This window comes from Nomascus leucogenys, chromosome 10 (assembly GCF_006542625.1).
Source record: "Nomascus leucogenys isolate Asia chromosome 10, Asia_NLE_v1, whole genome shotgun sequence".
Classification (NCBI taxonomy): Eukaryota; Metazoa; Chordata; class Mammalia; order Primates; family Hylobatidae; genus Nomascus; species Nomascus leucogenys.
The window spans coordinates 66,097,633-66,109,931 of NC_044390.1; the positions used below are offsets into that span (position 1 = coordinate 66,097,633).

General features: G+C 42.0%; 1 protein-coding gene across 2 annotated transcripts in view; it reads left to right on the plus strand.

The window, feature by feature from the left end:
• The first annotated feature begins 964 nt into the window (after positions 1 to 964).
• Positions 965 to 12,299, plus strand: part of LOC115836986 (endogenous retrovirus group K member 25 Env polyprotein-like) — a 31,805-nt gene continuing 20,470 nt past the window's right edge. For both annotated transcript variants that reach the window (XR_004032041.1, XR_004032042.1), the window contains exon 1: positions 965 to 1,061. The gene's annotated coding sequence lies outside the window, so the exon portion shown is untranslated. The remainder of the gene's footprint in view (positions 1,062 to 12,299) is intronic.

Consider the following 12,299-nt stretch of genomic DNA (forward strand, 5'->3'; position numbering starts at 1 on the left):
GTTTGTTTTTGTTTTGTTTTGTTTGAGACAGGGTCGTGCTCTGTTGCCCAGGCTGGAATGCAGTGGCCTGATCATGGCTTACTGAAGTCTTGACCTCCTGGGCTAAAGCCATCCTCCCACCTCAGCCTCCAGAGTGGCTGGGACTACAGGTGTGCACCACCACACTCTGCTAATTTTTTTTTTTTTTTTTTTTTTGTAAAGGCAGAGTTTCACTATATTTCCCAGGCTGGACTTCAACTCCTGGGCATAAGTGATCATCCCTACTTAGCCTCCCAAATTGCTGAGATTACATATTTGAGCCATGGCACCCGGCCTCTTTAGTTATTTAACACTCTTATATGCTCCGTTTCCATCTTCAAGTGTTTTAGGGAAATATTTGATTAAATTTGAGGCCTCATTCCTTTTTCCTTATTACAGGTGAGCACACACTGTATGCAGTTGCACGTGGGCATTGATCCTCATAGAGATCGCCCCCGTATTTGGCCTCAAGACAATTCTCGGCTAGACTAGCCTTGCCTATTCTTTTCTGCATCCACTTAAGGAGATTCAAAACGTCCACAAATTTGGTCCACTCTGTGACCGCTGTCCCCCTATTCCCTTTCAGCCAATTCGCCTTTGGCACAGCTTGTTGGTCCTGAAGAGGCTCTCAGAAATACTCCGCGATTCCGCCCTAAACTCCCAACAGATTGTATTTTCTACTGAATGGAAACCGACACCTCCTAAGATGAACTGCAGCCGTGATGCTTCTTCCTAACGGCTCAGTATGGGGTAGAGCGCGCGGCCACTTATCTTTTTGCTCAGGCTTTAAAAGTTTTTATAATTTTCTGATAATTTATCCAGTTTGCGCAGCGACTGAGGTGCCCTGAAATTAATTCACTGTCTTCCAACGCTGTGGTAACAGCCCTTCCTTCCGGGTTCTCTGGTGGGAGTCGCCGAGATGGGCGTGGCCATGATACGTCACAGTGCAAGGCCGAGGGAGGAACTGTGGTCTGGGAATGCCTGGTTTCCCGGCCAGACGCCGAGGGCCCTCAAAGTCCCTAGCAACGGCTGCGGAGGCAGATGTAAGTCGTTTTGGACGCAGGCTTAGTGTTTGGTCCCAGCGTTCGGTGGAGTCCGGAGAGACTCAGGATCAGATGGGTCGGGGTCTGGATGTGGCTCCAAGTGAAAGGCCTGTGGGGGTCAATGAAGGGGAGCCCCCTGTTCTGAGACCATGTGGGACCCTGCGTCCTGGGGTTCTCTCTGGGTTTACTCAATGGAGAAGCCTGGCTTTGGTGATAGGGCGCCTGGCGGTCAGTAATTAAGAGACCGGAAGATATTAACGACCTACTGTCAAGGTTTATGGTCTTTGAGGGAATGCCGTGGGAATCAGTGGTTGAGAAACGGGGTAGGAAAGTGTGTATCAATGAATGAACTTGGTGTCCAGTCCGGGTTTGCAATTTAATGTGATAGAGAAGCTTGGGGCTGGAGAAGGTTTTGGTGAAAGCGGTTTCAGTTTGAGGTTTCAGATTTAATTTGGAGTCAGTGTTTGAAGAGGCCTGTACATGTCTGTGGTTTAGGGGCCTGAGGAGTCTGGAGCTTTGGAGGCCCAAGGGCCCTGGAGAAGTGGGTGGGTCGAGGCTTAATAATTGACTGCTGGTTACAGTTGTGATTAAAGCTACATTTACCTAGTGGATCTACATGCAGTTCGGTTCTTCAAGTCCAAGTCTGTCTTAAAAATAACAATGAAAAACATTTCCCTTCCTATATTCATATCATTGTCTACAAATTTCTGGACAAGGTAATTATGAGTTTGCTACTAAAGTCGAGCTTTTTTCCCAACTTCACCATGTCGTTTTCATAAATATTTTTTTTTCGGATTTATTCCAACACAAGAAAAAAATCTCTGCTACCCACACTTCTTATACTTATTTAGGAGCATTTTTTTTCACTTCATCCTACAGTTTCCACAATTGCAATACTTTGGGTAAATATTTGATTTCATCACTTAAATTCTCATCACAAACATACATACATGTATGTATGTATATATAGTATATATATCTATATTTCTATCCCTATATACATCTATGTATCTATGTATGTATGTATGTATCTATGTATCTATCTATCTATACAGAGAGTCAGTCTATCTATCTATCTATCTATCTATCTATCTATCATCTATCTATCTATCTACCTATACAGAGAGAGTCAGTCTTGCCCTGTCTCCCGGGCTGGAGTACAGTGGTGCCATCAGCTCACTCTAACCTTGAACTCCTGGGTTTAAGGGCTCCTCCTGCCTCAGCCTCCCAAGTAGCTGGACTACATATAAAATTTTTCAATGGCAGTATCACATCAGAAGGTTGTACCAGTGGCTTAGTAAATGGAGTCACATTAAATGTTTGCCTTAATTAGGAATGGAATTGACATGTATAAAATATTCAATTCTATTTCTATATTTTCTCCATATATATAACATTCTGATACCCTAATTACTCAAGTTCTTCCGTTCCCACCCCAAGATTTGTGGTTCACTTTTTTATGTCCTAGACCTTATGGTTACATTTATTCTTAAGTAGCTTATACTGTTTTTTCATAATTCCTCTAGAAGAGGAAGTCATTTTTTAAAAATTGAGACAGAGTCTCACACTGCTGCCCAGGCTAGAGTGCAGTAGTATGATCTTGGCTCACTGCAACCTCCGCCTCCCAGGCTCAAGGGATTCTCCCACTTCAGTAGCTGAGACTACAGGCACTCGCCACCATGCCCAGCTAATTTTTGTATTTTTTGTAGAAATGAGGTTTCACCATGTTGCCCAGGCTGGTCTTGAACTCCTGAGCCCAAGCGATCCACCTGATGCGTTACCTGCCTCAGACTCCAAAGTGCTAGGATTACAGGCGTGAGCCACTGTTCCTAGCCAAGCATTTCTTAAATCGAAATATTTGCTGGAGTATGCGTACCTAATGCATGTATTAAGGCCTATCCCTCTGAGAGTCTGGGTTGATAGATTTGGAGTACAATCCCTGCAGAGTGTTGATAAAATTCTCTAGGGGATGCTGTTGTGACATACTTGGTAACACAGCCCTAATATATGCTAAAATGGATGGAATTTTGTGAGAAACAAGAAAATATCTTCTAGTAGTGATGATTTTTTTGTAACAAATATATGAAATATCTGTATGTAATACAGGCTTTGAACACAAGGTATTGTTAGAATTCTAGGTTGTGGGAAGTTACATGTCAAGATGTTACTGAAATGCCAAGGGTTCGGTCTAGGTCCCGTTGCTTGCCATACAGAAAGACAATCACTGAGACAATGAGTATTGCAAGACAAGAAAGGCGTTTTTGGGTAACAGCAGGTGGGAGAGGAAAATAAATATCAAATTTGTCTCCCCACAACCGACTAAAATTGGTGGCTTATATAACAGGTGAGGAATATAATACAGGAATTAGGGAAGGGTAAGGAAGAGGAGTTGGCCAACAGGAATCAGGTGGTGGGTTAGGCAATCATGATGGATGAGGGGTCCTCCATCGCATTGTCTAGATGCAGTGATCTGGTAAGTTTCAGTTCCTTGATACTATCTGGGAGGCCTGATGGTTGGTTTCATGAGAAATGAACTCAGATAAAACGAATATAAGTTTCAAGCTTTCAGACTAGGAGGGTCAATTTCTATATTTATTCAAAAAGACTGTTAACATCATTTCTGTGGGGAAATCAGGCCAGTTTAAAAAATGATCAGCAAAGATAGGGAATATGATAGAAATATAAAGGAAATAGAGGTTAAAGCGATATATAGAGCATAGGGAATGATGGCATTATATGTAAAAGGCGTATCTAAATTTTGAATAAAGATAATGAAGGGCAGAGAATGAAGAGATTAAATGGAAAATTTGTCAAGCCATGGGGGAGAATGCCAAAAGATTTGGTCCGAAGCCAGCCATATGAAAGCCAATGTTAGAAGGTGTCTGTAGGGGAAGTAGTAGAATTGAAATGTGGATAAGTGGGGTAATCATAGCAACATTAACTTTTATTGCCAGGCCGACTGGATTTTGTGTTAGTAATTGAGGTAGCATGGTAGAAGGTAGGTTTCTTTTGTATTTTTCTAGCCTATGGGTAGTCTTATCTTTCACCCAGTGACAGCAATGATGCAATAATAAGGAACAGCCAGAGTTTCATATATAAATATATATATATATAAATTATATATATATCTTTTGGGATGGAGTCTTGCTCTTTCGCCCAGTCTAGAGTGCAATGGTGTGATCTCGGCTCTGCCTCTGCCTCCTGGGTTCAAGTGTAAGTAGCTGGGATTACAGGCGCCCACCACCATGCCCAGCTAATTTTTTGTATTTTTAGTAGAGATGGGACTTCACCATGTTGGCCAGGTTGGTCTCGAACTCCAGACCTCAGGTGATCCACCCGCCTCAGCCTCTCAAAGTGCTGGGATTACAGGTGTGAACCACCGCCTTACGTTCTGGCTGGGGAAAACAAAATAAAAACACAAGCAAACTAAAAAATGGGGTAGCTGCAAATTATAAGAGAAAACACACGCTGCCTATATCCAATCAGGGAAATAAGCAGACACACTTGTTTTAAACAAATGTCTTGGGAGAGGCAAGTCAGAATGTCAGATTTTGACTTCAGCGTATCTGTAACACTCTTAGATGGTCATCCTGTTTTTAAAATGCATCCGGGTCGGGTGTGGTGGCTCACGCCTGTAATCCCAGCACTTTGGGAGGCCGAGGCGGGCGGATCACAAGGTCAGGAGATCGAGACCATCCTGGTTAACACGGTGAAACCCCGTCTCTACTAAAAATACAAAAAATTAGCCGGGCGCAGTGGCGGGCGCCTGTAGTCCCAGCTACTCGGGGGCCGAGGCAGGAGAATGGCGTGAACCCAGAAGGCGGAGCTTGCAGTGAGCCGAGATTGCGCCACTGCGCTCTGGGCTGGGCGAAAGAGCGAGACCCCGTCTCAAAAAAATAAAATAAAATAAAATGCATCCCTTTTCTTCATTCCGTATCAGCAAACTAATTTTCCCAAAGCACCAATCTCACATTTAGAGGGAAACTTATTCTCAATGTCCAACCTTTAGCCTCACTGTGGGCACATTCTCCTGTGCTTCTAAAGAAAGAAGGAAAGATGAGAAACAATGATCATTTGGAAAGTTTGTAACAGGCCAGTGAACCATGTAGACCTCTCCAGAAGCAGATGTGCTTCTGAATAGGATAAGATGTGTTACTGAATGGGTGCTGCTGCTGGTGCCCACATGTGTTGTCTGTCACCTTCTTCAGTCACATTTGGCATGTAGTACCTACACAGATGTCACATCTGAATTTTTCCCATTTAATTGTCCCTAATATACTGATCCCTTGTCATGTAACTAATAGCATCTTCTATAATTCTACAATTATGTCTTGGTTGGCATCACACAGGGGCCTAAGGGACCACCTTCTTCCTTTTAAGCCAAGACTCATGCCACCTTTACATATTTCTTAGAAAGGAGGATATGTAATGGAGGAAGACAAGGCTCACCAATGAGTTCAAAACAAGGGGATGAAGAAAGTGAGGAATTAAGGTTTGCTCCTAAGTATTTTGCTTGAGTCAAGAGACTCTCTTTTATTTTCGAAAGATATATTTAACATTTTACATTATGTATATAATAGTCAAAAAGTCTTTTATCTCAGTCAATGAGTATTTTCTTTCAGTGAAAGGGTCTTATATGTTGGGGTCATCTGGCCTGGGATCTAGGAAACATGGAAGGAAATTAATCTGTAATAAAAGGTTAGTAATTAAGAGGTCAAGTTCTGTGACTCGGTCTCCAAAGTCAACTTTCCTCAAGTCCTAATAACTTTTAGACACCCCCAATAGACAGTCTATCAATTTTCTTTTAGGCTCAACATTCTTTACATAAGACATGTGAATCCACATGTCTATGCCTTCTACATTTTAGTGCAAGGATTACTAAGAAGTATCTAATAGAGCGCTTTCCAGTTTGGTTAAAGGGAGTCCTTTAACCAAATATCATTTTAGATGTCATTTCCAATAGAAAAAAAATATCCTGGCTGAAGTTCATGGATTTTAAGTTCTTTGTTTTCTGGGAGTTCACGATAAAAAGAATCTTTTTTCAAACTGTGATTTTTAGTTAGTTGTTTTATAAAGATGTCAGAAAAATGTAATATGTCGTCTTTTAGCCTTATGGATTTATACTTTCCTGGGGATAATTTCATGCATCTACCTGTTATTCTCTCAATTGGGGAAAACTGATGTCTACCAAAAGGGGTGGATTTTAGGTTAAGCCAAACCAGTGGAAGGGCCCATGGCCAAGACATGTTAAAAGCCTGGGTTAATTTTGCCAATTTAATTTTAATTATTTTGTTTTTGCATTCTACTAATGCGGATGACTGAGGGGGATATGCAGAATGGAAGTGTTAAAGAACTGGCCATATTTTACATAGTGACTGAATTACATGTGCAGCGAAATGAGTACCTGTGCCCCTATGAAGTTCTAGAAAGACTCCTCAAGTCTAAATAATTTTTCAAGGAGAATTTTACTTACTGTTAGGGCTGTTGCTCTTCTGCACTTAAATGCTTCTACCCAATTAAACTATACAGACTTTCACTACTAGAACATACTTGTATCCTTGTGATGAGGTAGTCGAATAAAATCTGCCACACCTCAAAGGGGGCCTCAGGTAAAGAAAAATTTTCTTAGGAAATATGTAAAGGTTTCCCTGGATTATATTTTGGGCAAATATGGCAGCGACTAAATGCTTTATGGGCTATAGTTGAAGAAACTTTTCTTTTTTTTTTTTTTTTTTTTTTTTGAGACGGAGTCTCGCTCTGTCGCCCAGGCTGGAGTACAGTGACGCAATCTCGGATCACTGCAAGCTCCGCCTCCCGGGTTCACGCCATTCTCCTGCCTCAGCCTCTCCGAGTAGCTGGGACTAGAGGCGCCCACCACCACGCCCGGCTAATTTTTTTGTATTTTTAGTAGAGACGGGGTTTCACCGTGGTTTCGATCTCCTGACCTCGTGATCCACCCGCCTCGGCCTCCCAAAGTGCTGGGATTACAAGCGTGAGCCACCGCGCCCAGCCTTGAAGAAACTTTTCAAAATACTATTTTTCTCAAGTAACCACTTTATCAGGGCTCCGGTGAATTAAACCAGCCCATAGGGTTGAAAATGATGACTGTAATTCAGTAGGAAGTATAGGCAAGTTGTTTAGTCCATACCATATTTCACCTTTTTGTTTTCTATTTTCTAATTCTGTTTTTAGAGCTCTGGATTGGGTTAATTTATGTCAAATTTGGGGGCTTCTTTCAAAGTTAATATGAATTGTTTTTATTGCCTAGATGTATTTAGGCAGTCCTCATTGTAACCTTATGAGCTAGCTGACTTCCTTCACTTTCTGGAGTATCTGATTTGGAATTTTTTTGGAGTATCTGATTTGGATTTTAATGATAGGTAGTGAGTTTTGTAATAACGTTTTTAATAATAAAGAGATAAGGTATCCATTTTTTTATGGACTGTCCAGAAGAGGTTCAGGACCCTCCTTATTTATTTTCACAGTATTACAAAGTCACGAATGACTTCAAAGGTATATCTGTTACCTTTATGTAAATTAGCAGTTATTCATTTTGTGAATTGACAAGCTCTAATTAATGCTATCAATTTAGCTTGTTGAGCAGAGATTGCTTCTAGAAGATAAGCACTTTCTATTTTTTCTCCTTGGGGTATTATAAAATAACCTGCTTGTAATTTGAGATTAATCTTTAAGTAAGATCTGTCTGTAAATCAAACCACACCAGTGTTACTAAGATGAGTTTCTTGCAGGTTTGTCCTAGGAGAGAAAAGCTGACCAGTTAAGGTTATGCAATCATGAGGCACTTCATCCAAATTTAGGGGGAGAAGAGTAGTAGAATTTAGGTTATTACATGTAGACATTGTCATATGAGGTGCAGAAAGAAGTAGGACTTCTAAAGGGACTAGCCTGCTAACTAAATAATTCTGAGCATGAAGTGAATTTAGAAGTGCTTCCAGGCTGGCATGCTGGCTCATGCCTGTAACTCTAGCACTTTGGGAGGCCAAGGTGGGTAGATTCCTTGAACTCAGGAGTTCGAGACCAGCCTGGGCAACATGGTGAAACCCCATCTCTACTTAAAATACAAAAATTAGCCAGGGGTGGTGGCAGGTGCCTATAGTCCCTGCCACTTAGAGGTTGAGGTGGGAGGATGGCTTGAGCCCGGGAGGCAGAGGTTGCAGTGAGCCAAAATCACACCACTGCAGTCTAGCCTGAGCAACAGAGCCAGACCGTGTCTCAAAAAAAAGAAAAAAAAAAAAAAGATTATGCAATCACAAGGCATTTCATTCAAATTTAGGGGCAGTTTCATATGAGGTGCAGAAAGAAGTAGGACTTCCAAAGGGATCAGCCTGCTAACTAAATATTTCTGAGTATGAAGTGAATTTAGAAGTGCTTCCAGGCTGGATGTGGTGGCTCATGCCTGTAATCCCAGCACACTGGGAGGCTAAGGCAAAGGCTCTCTTGAGCTCAGGAATTTGAGACCAGCCTGGGAAACGTAAGGAGACACCCCTGCCTCCACAAAAAATTTTAAAAAATTAGCCAGGCATGTTGGCGTGCACCTGAAGTCCCAGCTAGCTAGGAGGCGGAGGTGGGAAGATTGCTTGAGCCCAGGAGGTTTACTAGTAGGGTGATTGCTGTATTAACCCTGTGCAGGCTGGTAGTCTTCTAGCCACTGAATCCAATGGCTGACTGTTGTATTATACAGGTCTATTTTGAGCCCCCATGTTTTTGGGTCAGAATGCCTAGGACATTTTCTTGATTTTCCTGTACAAACAATGTAAACAGAATTTATAATTTGGATTTCCTAGTACTGGGGCATCTATGAGATCCTTTAAATTGTTCCTAACATTGATTTTTTTCTGTCCAATCCAGCGAGTCTGCTTGTCTCATTTTAAAAGGGCATATAGAAAGGTAAGCTTTTAATGAAAAATTCAGAATCTAATTTCTGCAATAATTTTCCAGTTCCAGAAATCCTCTTAGGTGTTTTCTTAGTTTTTAGGGTAAGCAAGGAAAATATTTGTTTTATTTTCTATTTGGATCAACAAAAAGGCCTTTCTTGGACAATAGATAACTCTAAATATTTTACTCATTGTTGACAGAACTCAAGAATTTTTACTGGAGACCCCATGTCTTTTTGAAAGCAATTTTTGTAACAAGTGAATCCCATCTTTTTGTAGCAGATTTCTCACCTTCTGAACAAAGAAGGAAATCATCCACATTCTGTATTAAAGTGTAGTTTTCAAAAAATGCAGCATACAAGACATTTGGTTTCAATATTTCTGAGAAATTAGTTGGACTCTGAGTATATTCATGAGGCACAATCATCCATGTCCATTGTTTGTCTTTCCATGTGAAGCCAGTAGTGTGGGGGAAAGAAAGAGAGATGACTGTTACTGTGTCTATGTAGAAAGAAGAAGACATAAGAAACTCCATTTTGTTCTGTACTAAGAAAAATTCTTCTGCCTTGAGACGCTGTTAATCTTTAACCCTAGCACCAACCCTGTGCTTGCAGAGACATGTACTGTGTTGACTCAAGGTTTAATGGATTTAGGGCTGTGCAGGATGTGCTTTGGTAAAAATGTGTTTGCAGGCAGTATGCTTGGTGAAAGTCATCACCATTCTCCAGTCTCGAGTACCCAGGGTCATAATACATTGCAGAAGGCCGCAGGGAACTCTGCCCAAGAAAGCCTGGGTATTGTCCAAAGTTTCTCCCCACTGAGACAGCCTGAGATATGGCCTTGTGGGAAGGGAAGGACCTGACCATCTCCCAGCCCAACACCTGTAAAGGGTCTGTGCTGAGGAGGATTAGTGAAAGAGGAAGTCCTCTTTGCAGTTGAGATAAGAAGAAGGTATCTCTCTCCTGCTGCTCCCTGGGAATGGAATGTCTTGGTGTAAAACCCGATGGTATGTTCTATTTACTGAGATAGGAGAAAACCATCTTATGGCTGGAGGTGAGACATGCTGGCAGCAATACTGCTCTTTACTGCACTGAGATGTTTGTGTAAAGTCAAACATAAATCTGGCCTACGTGCACATCAAGGCACAGCACCTTTCCTTAAACTTATTTATGACACAGAGATGTTTGCTCACATGCTTTCCTGCTGACCCTCTCCCCACTATTACCCTACAGTCCTGCCACATCCCCCTCTCTGAGATGGTAGAGACAGTGATCAGTAAATACTGAGGGAACTCAGAGACCAGTGCCGGTGTGGGTCCTCCCTATGCTGAGCGCCGGTCCCCTGGGCCCACTGTTCTTTCTCTATACTTTGTCTCTGTGTCTTATTTCTTTTCTGTCTCTTGTCCCACCTGACGAGAAACACCTACAGGTGTGGAGGGGCTGGCCCCCTTCAGCTGTACACAAGCAAACACCAGATTCTCCATTCTCAGCTTCCATTACTCTATGCCATACATTTGATTCTTATTCTGTCCCTTCTGAGGTATCTTGTGGTCTTATACGCTACCAGGAATTTGCAAGTACTTTCCCTTCTTATGAAGTGTTTGGCACACAGGAAAAAATGAAGGAATATTAGTTACTATACTTGTCCTTTCATGAATCATTTGAAATGTCACTTCTTCAGACAGCAGTCTGGGATGCCCCTCAGGTTTGTCTTATTTATAATAATGCAATCATTAAATATAAAATTGCAACACTTAAGTGGGGCTAAGGAAGGGAACTATAGAAGGCATTCAATAGGGAAATGGAGGAAGCATCTCTCTTCCGGGGATAATTGAAGATCATTTTTCCTGATCATCATCATCTGCTCACTTAACTGCTCTTCAGAATGGACTGTGAGTTCCACAAAGGCAGAATTCTATAATTTTTTTTTAGCCCTAGTGCTCAGAACAAAAACTGGAACACAGCACTTCAATAATAAGACTATTGAATAACCATATTTGGCTTACAGGTTACAGTCGTTCCTTCTTCACTTACCCTCAAGGTGCTGTGCTGCTACTCAGTGATAATTAAACATACAAAAGATGCGGCCGGGTGTGGTGGCTCACGCCTGTAGTCCCAGCACTTTGGGAGGCCGAGGCAGTGGATCACGAGATCAGGAGATCCAGACCATCCGGCCAACATGGTAAAACCCCATCTCTATGAAAAATACAAAAAAATTAGTTGGGTGTGGTGGCACGTGCCTGTAGTCCCAGCTACTCAGGAGGCTGAGGCAGGAGAATCGCTTGAACCTGGGAGGCAGAGGTTGCAGTGAGCTGAGATTGCACCACTGCACTCCAGCCTGGCAACAGAGCAAGACTCCGTCTCAAACAAACAAAACATAGAAAAGACGCAAAAGAGTGTATGCAGTATGCCACCTTTTGAAAAAAGGACAAATAATAATATATACTTGTATTATAAAAAGAAACACTGGATGGATTCACAGTAAACATGTTTACCTGTAAAAGCTAGAAGGTCAGGGGAAAACTAGGATTGAGAACAGGATAAGATATTCACAAATGTACTTTTTTGTATAGCTTTAAGTTTTGAATCGCATGACTATGTGACCTACTCAAACTATTTCAGAGTAAAAATAAACAGCCAGTAGAGTCTCTATCGCCCTAGCAGTGGAGGCTGATCACAGGATAATCTAAGGATGAGGTCATAAAATAAAACAAACCCTCCAAGCAAAAAAAAAAAAAGTTTTAGATGCCAGAAAACATTTGAATCTAGAGCCTGCCACTTGGCAGCTAAGTAGCTTGAAAGCTATCGGAGCAACATTCCCTAATTCAACCAGATACTATCTCAGCATCTGCGAGGTGCCTGATCTAGTGCCTGATGTTGGAGGTAAAATGAGGAAAAAACAGACCTGCTCTCTTGAAGGGCGCCAGCCCCTCCACACCTGTGGGTATTTCTCGTCAGGTGGGATGAGAGACTGAGAAAAGAAATAAGACACAGAGACAAAGTATAGAGAAAGAACAGTGGGCCCAGGGGACCAGCACTCAGCATACAGAGGATCCGTGCCAGCACTGGTCTCTGAGTTCCCTCAGTATTTATTGATCACTATCTCTACTGTCTCAGTGAGGGGGATGTGGCAGGACTACAGGGTGATGATGGGGAGAGGGTCAGCAGGAAAACATGTGAGCAAAGGACTCTGTGTCATAAATAAGTTTAAGGAAAGGTGCTGTGCCTTGTGCACATAGGCCAGATTTATGTTTGACTTTACACAAACATCTCAGTGCAGTAAAGAGCAGTATTGCCGCCAGCATGTCTCACCTCTAGCCATAAGGCGGTTGGTTTTCTCCTAT